We start from the raw sequence: 10,707 nt of genomic DNA on the forward strand, positions 1-10,707 counted from the left end.
ATGCTGTCTTTATTACTATGGCTCTCTCGTACCATTTGAAGTCAGATTTGTGATACCTCCAGAATTGCTCTTTATGCTCAGTATTTCCTTGCTATTCATGGTCTTTTGTGCTTCCCGATGAACTTTAGGGTAGATTTTTCAATCTTTCTGATGACAGACATTGGGATTTTGATGGGAATTGTGTTGAATATGTTGGTTGCTTTTGGTAGTATAGCCATTTTTATTATGTTGATTCTACCAATCCATGAGCATTGGAGATCTTCCCATCTTCTGAATTCCTCTTTGATTTCTTTCTTCAGTGGTTTATAGTTTTCCTTGTAAAGTCATTCACATTCTGTGTTCAGTTAATTCCTGGGTATTTTACTTTGTTTTTGAGGCTATTGTAAATGGAATAGTTTTCCTATATTTGTTTTCAATCTTAAGAAAGGCTATGGTTTTTATAAATTGATTTTTTACCCTGCTTCTTTGCTGAACCTGTTTATAGTGTCCAGGAGTTTTTTGGTGGAGTTCTTCAGGTATTTCAGAAATAAGATCATATCATCTGCTAACAGGGATAGTTTGACTTCTTCTTACCTATTTGTATTCACTTTATTTCTTCTTTCTATATTGTTGATCTAGCTAGGTATTCCAAGAATCTGTTGAGTAGGCATGGAAAGAGTGGACACCTTTGTCTCACTCCTGACTTTAGAGAAAATGGTTTCAATTTTCCCCCATTACATATGATGCTGTTTATAAGCTTGATATGTATAGCCTTTTTTATGTTGAGGTACATTGCTTCTATCTTAGTTTCATCAGAACTTTTATCATGAAAGAATGGTGAATTTTGTTGAAGGATTTTCTGTGTATGTTGAGATGATCAAGTCATTTTTATCTTTGCTTCTATTAATATGCTGTATTACATGTAATGATTTGTGTATGTTAAACCATTCCTGCATCCATGGGATGAGGAATGTTCATGGTGTATGATATTTTTGGAATGCTGTTGAATTTGATTTGCCATTACTCCATTGAGGATTTTATTGAGAAGCTATGTTCATTAAAGAGACTGGCCTGTAATTCTCTTTTTTTGTTTGGTCCTTGTCTGGTTTGGGGATGAGTGTAATACTGATTTCATACAGTGAATTTGGCAGTGTTCCTTTCCTTTCTATTTTGTGGAAAAGTTTAAGGAGTGTTGGTAGTAGTTCTATAATGGTCTGGTAGAATTCATGGAAGAATCTGTCAGGTTCTGGACTTTTCTTTTTTGGGACACTCTTTATGGCTTCTTCAACTTCATCCTGTGTCATAGGTGATTAATATCCTCTTGGTTCACTTTTGAATGGTAATTATGTATCTAGATATTTGTCCATTTCTTATAGATTTTCCAATTTTTGGAATATAAGTTTTCAAAGTAGTCCCCAATAATTCTCTGGATTTCCATACTGTTGTTTTCTGCTCCTTTTCATTTTTGATTTTATTATCCCCATTTTTGTCATATTTGCCAGGAGTTTTTCAATAGTTTCTCTTTTTCTAAAGAATTGGCTTTTTGTTTTGTTGATTCTTTGTATGGTTTTCTTGGTCTCTATTTCATTGATTTTGGCCCTTATTTTTATTATTTCTCCCCTGCTTATTTTGGTTTTAGTTTTCTCTTGTTTCTCTAGGAGTTTGATATGCCACATAGGATTGCTTATTTAAGATCTTTCTGTGTTTTTAATATATGCATTCATGGCTATAAACTTTCCACTTAGGAATTTGCTTGCTGTGTACCATGGGTTTTGGTAGATTGTGTTATTTTCATTAAATTCCAAGAACTTTTTTATTTCCTCCCTTATTTTTTCTTTGACCACTTGATCATAAAGTAATGTGTTGTTTAGCCTCGCATTGTTTCAGTTATTTGCTGCTGCTTTTGTTGTTGAGTCCTAACTTTATTGCATTGTGTTCAGACAGTATGCAGGGCGGGGGTTATTTCAATTTTCTTATATTTGTTGAAACTTGCTTTGTGACTTAAGAAATGGTCTATTTTGGAGTTTCATGGGCCACTGAGAAGAATGTATATTGTGCTGTTGAAATACAGAATACTCTGTGGACATCTAGCAGGTTCGTTAGATCTATGGTGTCATTCAATTCTAGAATTCCTTTGTTGATGTTTTGTATATATGACCTATCTATTGGTAAAACAGGAGTATTAAAGTCTCATGCTACAACTGTAAGGGCATCTATCTGTGCTTATACGTCATATTACAGTATGCTTAATGAAGTTGGGGATACCAACATTGGGAACATAAAGCTACAAATTGTTACTTCCTTTGGTGTATTTCTTCTTTTATTAGTATGAAGGGACATATATAATCTCTTCTGACTAATTGAGATTTAAAGTCCACTTTATCTGATATAAGTATTGCTACTTCTCTTTGTTTGGGGGGATCATTAGCTTGGTAAATTTCTTCCATCCTTCTTACCCTAGGACAGTGTTTGCTTTGTCAAAAAGTTGAGTTTCTTATAGATAACAGAACTTTTAATCTTCATTTTTAATCCAGTTTGACAAATGTTGTCTTTTCATTATTTACTTGAGTCCATTAAAATTTATTGTTAATATTGGTATATTGTGATTTCCACCATTTAGTTGGTTTTGCTGTTTAAGGATTTGTGTGTGTGCAGTTATTTCTATGTTACTCTGATTACTTTTTGTTATACTCTTGAGGTTTAATAATTCTCATCCCCTTCATAGTTATGTTTGTTTTCATCCACTGTGTGTAAGATTCCTTTCAGAATCTTTTGTAGTGGTGGTTTGGTTGTCATATATTGCTTTAATTTCTGTTTATCGTGGAACACTTTTATTCCTCCACCAATTTGGTAACTTTGCTGGTTAGTTTCCTAGAACTGAAATTGTTTTCCTTCAGTGCATGAAATACCTGACTCCATACCATTCTTGTTTTTAAGGTTTCTGTTGAGAAATGTGCTATTATTTAATGGGTTTACCTTTACATTATTTGATTTTTCTCTGTTACAGCATTCAACATTCTTTCCTTGTTCTCTGTGCTAGTTGTTTTAATGATAACATGTCCTGGAGGCTTTCGGTACCAGAATGGGCATCTCTTTCTTGATATTTGGGAAATTTTCTGCTATTATTTTGTTCAATATATTTTCTATACCTTTGGCTTGTACCTCTTCATGTCCATGATTATCAGCTTTTGTTTTTTGAAGGAATAATTAAGTTCTTGTATATTCCTTTCACAGCTCTTAAGTATTTCGTCTGAGGATTCTTCTGTTTTTTCTTTAATATTTATTTTGTCATTGAGCCCTGAAATTCTTCCTTCTACTTTTCTAGTCTGCTGGAGTGGCTTTCAGCTGCATTTTTTATTTGATTTAAGGAAGATTTTATTTCCAGAATTTCTGTTTGATTCTTTTTTCTGAGATTTTCCATATGTTTGTTAAACTCATCTTTCATATCGTGTGATCTCTTGTTTATTTGATATCTCTGTCTTGTTTTTGTTTCAATAAACTCCTTAGTTTAATTTTAGAGTTTGTTGAAGTCATCTCTGAGTTCATTTAGCTGTTTCTGTGACTTCTTGAGTTTTTTATTCTTGTTGTCTTGATATACTTTGAGTCGTTTTTGTATGTTCTTTTGAACTTCGTCTCCCAGTTCCTCTTGGAACTCCTTGACCTCCTCTTTGAGGACCTGTTTAAGGTCATCATTGAATTCATTGGACATGCTTATCACCATTCTCCTGGGGTCAGCAACTGGGTATTCATTTTATTAATTTTCCACTGAATCTTCCATTGAATTATTACTAGTCTTTGGGGGGGTTTATTCTCTTGCCTTGTTTCCATTTTGTGCCTTTCTCCTTTATTATTGATTGGCTAGTTGGAGTTTTAATTACCTGTTATCTTTTTTTTGACTTAATACCTATGCTGAGACTTGCTTACTCCTTAACAAGTTTGATGGCAGCTCAACCCCTCCTCCAACAGGGTAGGGCAACTCAGCTTTGTGAACCACCCCTAATCCTGCAAATTAATCTCAGTGTTCTATCTTGCCTATGCTCTGTACTTCCCCCCAGTCCTCCTACAGGAAGTCCATTCAGCATTTTGTCACAACCCCACCAGGCAGAGGTGGTTTACATTCTACATTCCCAACAAAACATTGAGTTTTGTTGGAGGGTGTGTATTCTGTGGTGCTCACTTGTTGGAGTTGCAGATCCACTCCAGTGGAGTTGGGTGGAGTCTAGCCAGATGAGTTTTGGGTGTGTCTACATGATTAGGGTCCAGTACATAGCAGAATCTATTTGAATCTGTTCCACAGTCTTCTGGTGTTTCTAAGAAAGTAAAAGAAAGAGAAAAAACAGGGTGGGGGGTGGAATTTTCCTGTAGCTTTCCCATGAAGCAAACCAGTGCTGTTTCAGTCACTGCCCATGCTGGCACCTGTGCCATTCCCAGCCCATGCCGGGACTTCCCTGACTGTTGTGTTCAACTAAAAGATGTTCATTTTTTAATTTATCATTATTGTTTTTTTATTTTTATTCTTTTTATTATCATATTATTGTTGTACTAAGAATACACTATGACATTTACAAAAGTTCTTAAAATATATCAAAACTGAACTTATCCCTCTATAATTCTTCATCCGTCCCACCCCAATTCCCAGAACAGCCCCAATAGGTCTCATTTTTCTATCTTGATACATAAGTTCATAACATTTCTACCATAAAAATATGGAACACTTCACAATTTTTCATCTCATCATTGCACAGGGGTCATGCTAATCTTCTCTGTATCATTCCAGTTTTAGTATATGTGTTGCTAAAGTAAGCACCTGAACAAATCTTAATGTAGAAAATATCTCATTGTGTTCTCAATTCTTTCTGTTTTTCATTTTTTTATTTTATCATTTTTACAATTACTCATATGTGTATACATTGTTTGGAGACACCTCCCCCCTGCTGCCACTAGCAGGAAGAATCTGTTCCACCCTCTTGTTCTCTGATTTTGTTGAACAGAAAACATGAGATAATAAGAAAGACATAACATTTTGCTAGTTTGATATAAAGATTCAAAATTACACTAAGGGGAGAACACATACAAGAGAAATAGGGAAAGGTAGGAAACCCCAAACTTGAAAGTGTTCGATGTGCCCACAAAAGAGTAGCTAATATAGTAACCTTAAAATGACAGAGGTAACTATGGGATGGTGACTTGGCTAGGAATCTCTCTGTATAGCTATCCTTATCTCAAACTAGCAAAAATGCTATGTCTTTCTTACTATTGCTTATATCTTCTCCTCAGCAAAATTGGGGAAGAGGGCAGAACAGCTTCTGTATGGAAGCAAGGGAAGTGGGGGGAAGAGGGAGGGAGCTGAGGGCAGGGGAAAGAATGACCCAAACAACGTATGCACATGTGAATAAATGAATTAAAAAGACCTTCAAAAAGAAAAGCTGTTTTAAGGGTTGGTCGTAATCTAGTTGGCTAAAAACATCAGAATCCTTGAGCTCAAGGTTGCTCCTTCACTCAGCTCTCTGCCATCTTGGATCTCTAATTTTTGTCCTTTATTCTATTTATGTGCTGTATGAAGTTAAGTGACTCACATATGCTGAACTATCACCTCATCCTTAGAATGAGATCAACTTGATCATGGTGTCAATCTTTTCAATGTATTGTTGAATTTGGCTGCAGGTATTTTTTTGAGAATTTTTTTGGATCTGTGTTCATTGGAGAAATTGTTTTGCAATTTTTTTGGTTGATCATTTCCTTATCTGGTTTTATCATTAGTGATTCTGAATTCATAGAGTGTGTTTGGTAATGCTTCTTTCATTTCTATTGCATGGAATACTTTGAGAAACAGTGATATTAATTCTTCAAAATCTGGTAGAATTCATCATTGAGTCTATCCAGTCCTGTGCTTTTCTTTGTTGGGAGATTCTTTATTCTTGCTTAACTTCACTGCTTATTAAAGATTTCTGTATGTGATATTCCCTTTTACAAATTAATTTAATTTCTCAGGATGTAGCAGAATAGAAAAAAAGATCATACTTGATTTTGAATGTAGGTGTCATCACATGTCTTATAAAGTAATACACTTTTTCAACTATCCATAGATTATAAGGAAAAGTGGATCTTATGATATGGAAATACAGTACATCAATAAAAGCACATACATTGGATTGTAAGGGAGTAAATGAAATTCAGAAAGGTAGTATTCACTCAGAAATGATTGAATATACAGTATTCTTTTATTGTATGAAGTTTGGAACATACTTCTATACAAAACAGTGACCTGTCCAGTATTCTGTGACAGGAATGCCAAGATCAGCTTCTATTCCAAGTCAATCCTTCATTCCAATATGAACATTTACAGTTTATCTCACACATTAGAATCACTGAATCATTTTAATTGTAAGTAAAGTACTAATATGAGAAGCTCACTTATTTCAAATTTAAGCTTGATTATTTTCATTGAAGTTTTGTATTGATCCAAAAAAACTAATTTCAAGTAGTCTAAAGACTAAAAAATACTAACATTATTTAATAATATGAAATTATTAAAATTTTAAAATAATTATATTTTTGCAGAAAAAACATGTTATATACTTTTATATGCAATATTATTTAACTATATTACTTTTGTATATGATTATACTTATATAATTAAAAATGTTTTAACTAAATTATAATTTTGAGACAAATGACTGCTTTAATTTTAAGGTAATTTGGTATTTATTATTTCTTTTTATTTATTACACTTGCATCATGTTTTCCTTTTTCAATGTATTATAAATGTAGTTATTAGAATTTCTTTATTATAATACCATAATTTATTAAGATTTATTATTAAAATATATAAGTAAAGAAAGGACACATTTTTAAAATATCATTTGCTACAGTACTTATATGTATATCTTCCTTTTATTGTTATGTTATAGTAAATTACCAAAAAATAAACAGCTAAGCAATGGAAACATGTTATCTCACATTTCCAGAATTTGAAAGTTAGAAAACTGTTATCATTGTAGAACTGAAGATAAAAAATATTTATGTATAAAAATCTACAATGACATATTTATGAGTCTATGCAAACATATACATAAATGTGAACACAAAATATATATTAACTTTGGATCATGAGGTTATGGGGGCAGCTGATAGCATACTTTTTGTCAGAGACCAAGAATTTGAGAACCAAGAAATCCAGAAGTGTATAATTCAGTTTTATTCTGTATCAAAGGCAGAAACAGTAATGTCCAAATTCAAGGATGGTTCAGGGATCAAAATTGCTTTTATTCTATGTATTTTTTTAGGTTTCCAATAAATGAATGAGTCTACTCCATGTTGGAGAGTAAATTTACATAGACTATTGATTCAAATGTTCATGTCACTCAGAGATACCACCACAGATACAGCCAAGACAGTGCCCAATCAAACCGTCTGGACACCTGATGGCTCAGTCAAATTGACATACAAAATAAGAATGAATAGATAGATAATAGCCATTTGTTGTGCATATGCTTGTATATTAACAAATATTAGCATAAAATATATATTGGTAACTAAACAGGATTTAGAAAATGATAGATTTAAAATGACAGAAAAAATCTTAAATTTTATTGTATAGTTCTCTAAATTTTTTGTGTTTCAAAGCATATATGGATCATTCAATCAATAGAACATGCAGAAACATATTGTATATTCTATCAGCTAAAATAAATATTCTGTTGTATGCAGTTCAATTTCTAAAGGCAATAAATACCTATTCCAGAAGTGTGCTGGATTTTGGTTTTGTTACAAGAACTTATAATGTTAAATTAGATAACAGCAACTAAACTGTCTAATCTCTGCTTCCTAACCACATGAACATAATGTGAAAATACCTTGTGGTTTTCATTGGCCAAATTGGAAAAACCTAGGTCATTTAAGTATATACATGGATCCAAGATGGTGACTAGAGTGTAGAAGCAGACAGCATGAGCACTGCAAATCAAAAATTTTCCTGAGACACTGGAGTCACACTTGACATAAAAAAAACACCAAGGAGAATAAAATCTTTGACACCCTGAACCCCCAGCCCACACAAAACTTGTCTATACAACATTGCACTGAGAAAAGAGGAGGGCCTCCATGATGCCAGATGCTGGCTCCAAACCTGTTTGGGAGACATTCAGCAGTCCAAAACAGGCAAAAATAAGTGGCACGTGGTATTCCCACAGCCACATAAGAGATAAACCAGTACAGCCCCCTGGACAGACTGACCCACCCCCACCCTCCAAAAAAAAATAAACAAAAACAAAACTGAACAACAAACAAGGAACTGAAAAGGAACATGCAGCAGAAGGGGTGGGGTGCTCTAAGTGCACTGGAGAAGGGGGGGAAGGCATGGAGTCGATCTCCACATGAACTTTCAGTAAACAAAGACTGGAAAGGCAGAAGGGTCAAGAGCAGATGGGTGATAAGCTGCTGGCTGAAATAGGGCAGACAGTGGTCCACAAAGCTCATCTCCTAAGCCAGTGAGCAAATCCAAAATCAGACAATGTTGCAAAATTGAAAAACAATCAGCAAACCAGCATAACACTCTGACAGCAGGGAGCCAGCAGAGGAATCTCTGACCTTGCCCCAGAGAAAGGGGGTAAAGTAAAGAATCAAGGCCCCAATAAACCAGCACAGTGAAAACTAAACTCCAAAGCAGGGTGGCTGGTGGGCTACATAGTTGATTTCCAGAACCTGAGGAAAAGCCACACCTCACTGAGGGAGAAGCTCACTGAGCAGCTGCCACTGACAGAGAGGAAAAAAACTGGAAAGTCTCCCCAACCAAGACTAAGACAGAGCTTCTGCTTAAATACCAACACCAGGACTGGATGCTGAAGGAGTAACACCAGAACTACTAAGACTGAAATTCTATTGTTCCTGAACCTGGATTGTTTTATATGTTTGTTTGTTTGTTTTGATCCCTGTTTGTTTGTCCACCATCTCTCCCTGTTGATTTCTTTGGTGTTCTCTTTTTTGTTTTGTTTTGTTTCTTTCTCTGTGTTGTTAGTTTTACTATTATAACTTAGCTAATACTAAATTACACACAGACCAGGGACAGAAACAGCAAACATCCACTAACTTCAAACCGAACATACCCACAAAACAAAATTAAACAAAAGGAAAGAACAGGTGACCTAAACCACCAAGAGCCTATCAAGAACATAGTTACACAGTACCAAGTGAAGTGATGGGAAGATGAAAAAGGGATGGAAACCATTCTCTACCTAAAAATAAATTAGTACAGGATCCAGAGGGAAAATGAAGAAAATGAATACCCAGTTCTACTCCAAAAAAACAAAGATAAAATATGCTAAGAAACACAATGAAGCCCACACAAACAAACTGAAAGAAGAAATCCTGCAAGTATTCCAAGACAATAAAAACAAAGAATATGAGAAGACACAAAAACAAATAAATGAATTCATAGGAGCCCTAAATAAACATCAAAGTGAAACAGAGAAAACAATAAGTACAGAGATAAATGAATTAAAGGTGAAAATTGACAATATTGAAGATGAAGTGACTCATAATATGGAAAACCTCAAAAAAAGGAATGAAACAGAAATACAAAACACAATGGAAGGCCACTCCAGCATACTAGAACAAGCAGAAAACAGAATCTCAGAACTTGAAGATGAAATGGAAATTAAAGGAAAACTGAAGACCTATTAGTCAAAAAACTCAAGACCAGTGAAAGGAACATGAAAGAACTTACCAACTCCATAAAAAGACCAAACCTGAGAATCATAGATATTGAAGAAGGAGAAGAGGTGCAAGCAAAACGAATTTGTAATATATTCAACAAAATAATAGCAGAAAATGTCCCAAATGTAGAGAAAACTGCCCATTCAGGTACAGGAAGCCTCCAGGACACAAAACAGACTTGACCAAAATAGAACTACCCCATGACATATTATCATTAAAACAATAAGCACAGAGAATAGAGAAAGAATATTGAAGGCTGTATGAGAGAAAAAAACAAACATACAAAGGTAAACCCATCAAAATCACAGCAGAGTTCTCAACAGAAAACCTAAAAGTAAGAAAAGCATGGTTTGATGTGTTCTGAGCACTGAATGAAAATAACTTCAACCTTAGGACACTCTACCCAGCAAAACTAACATTCAAAACAGATGGAGCAATAAAACTCTCCTATGATAAGCAGAAACTAAAATATATGACCACCAAGCCACCACTACAAAAGCCTCTTCAAGGAATTCTGTACACAGAAAATTAAAGGACAGGCAGTACCAAAGCACAGGAGAATAAAAGACAATGAAATAAAGAGTAACATTAATTCAGCTGCCCACAATCAAACCCTTAAACAACAACAACAAAAAAAACCTAAAAGACAGGAATCACCACAAACCTATCAATAGTAACACTGAATGTTAACAGACTTAACTGCCCAATAAAAACACACTGTTTGGGAAACAGGATTAAACAGGAAGATCCAACAATCTGTTGCTTACCTGAGACCCATCTCATTGACAGAAATAAACACTGGATTAGGGTGAAAGGCTGGAAGAAGACTTACCAAACAAATGGCCCCCCAAAACAGGCAAGAATAGCAAAATTTATCTCAGATAAAGTAGACTTCAAACTTACACTGATCAAATGAGATAAAGAAGGACACTCTATACTAATAAAAGGGGGAATACACCAAAAGGAAATTACAATTATGAACCTATATGCACCCAACATCAGTCCACCTAATTT

General features: G+C 34.4%; 1 non-coding gene across 1 annotated transcript; it reads right to left on the reverse strand.

Annotated features, from left to right (window-relative positions):
- Positions 1-4,679: 4,679 nt before the first annotated feature.
- Positions 4,680-4,786, reverse strand: LOC141423567 (U6 spliceosomal RNA). The gene has a single exon (XR_012448412.1). It is a non-coding gene; the product is annotated as a U6 spliceosomal RNA (small nuclear RNA).
- Positions 4,787-10,707: the final 5,921 nt, after the last annotated feature.

This window comes from Castor canadensis, chromosome 5, assembly GCF_047511655.1.
Source record: "Castor canadensis chromosome 5, mCasCan1.hap1v2, whole genome shotgun sequence".
Lineage (NCBI taxonomy): Eukaryota > Metazoa > Chordata > Mammalia > Rodentia > Castoridae > Castor > Castor canadensis.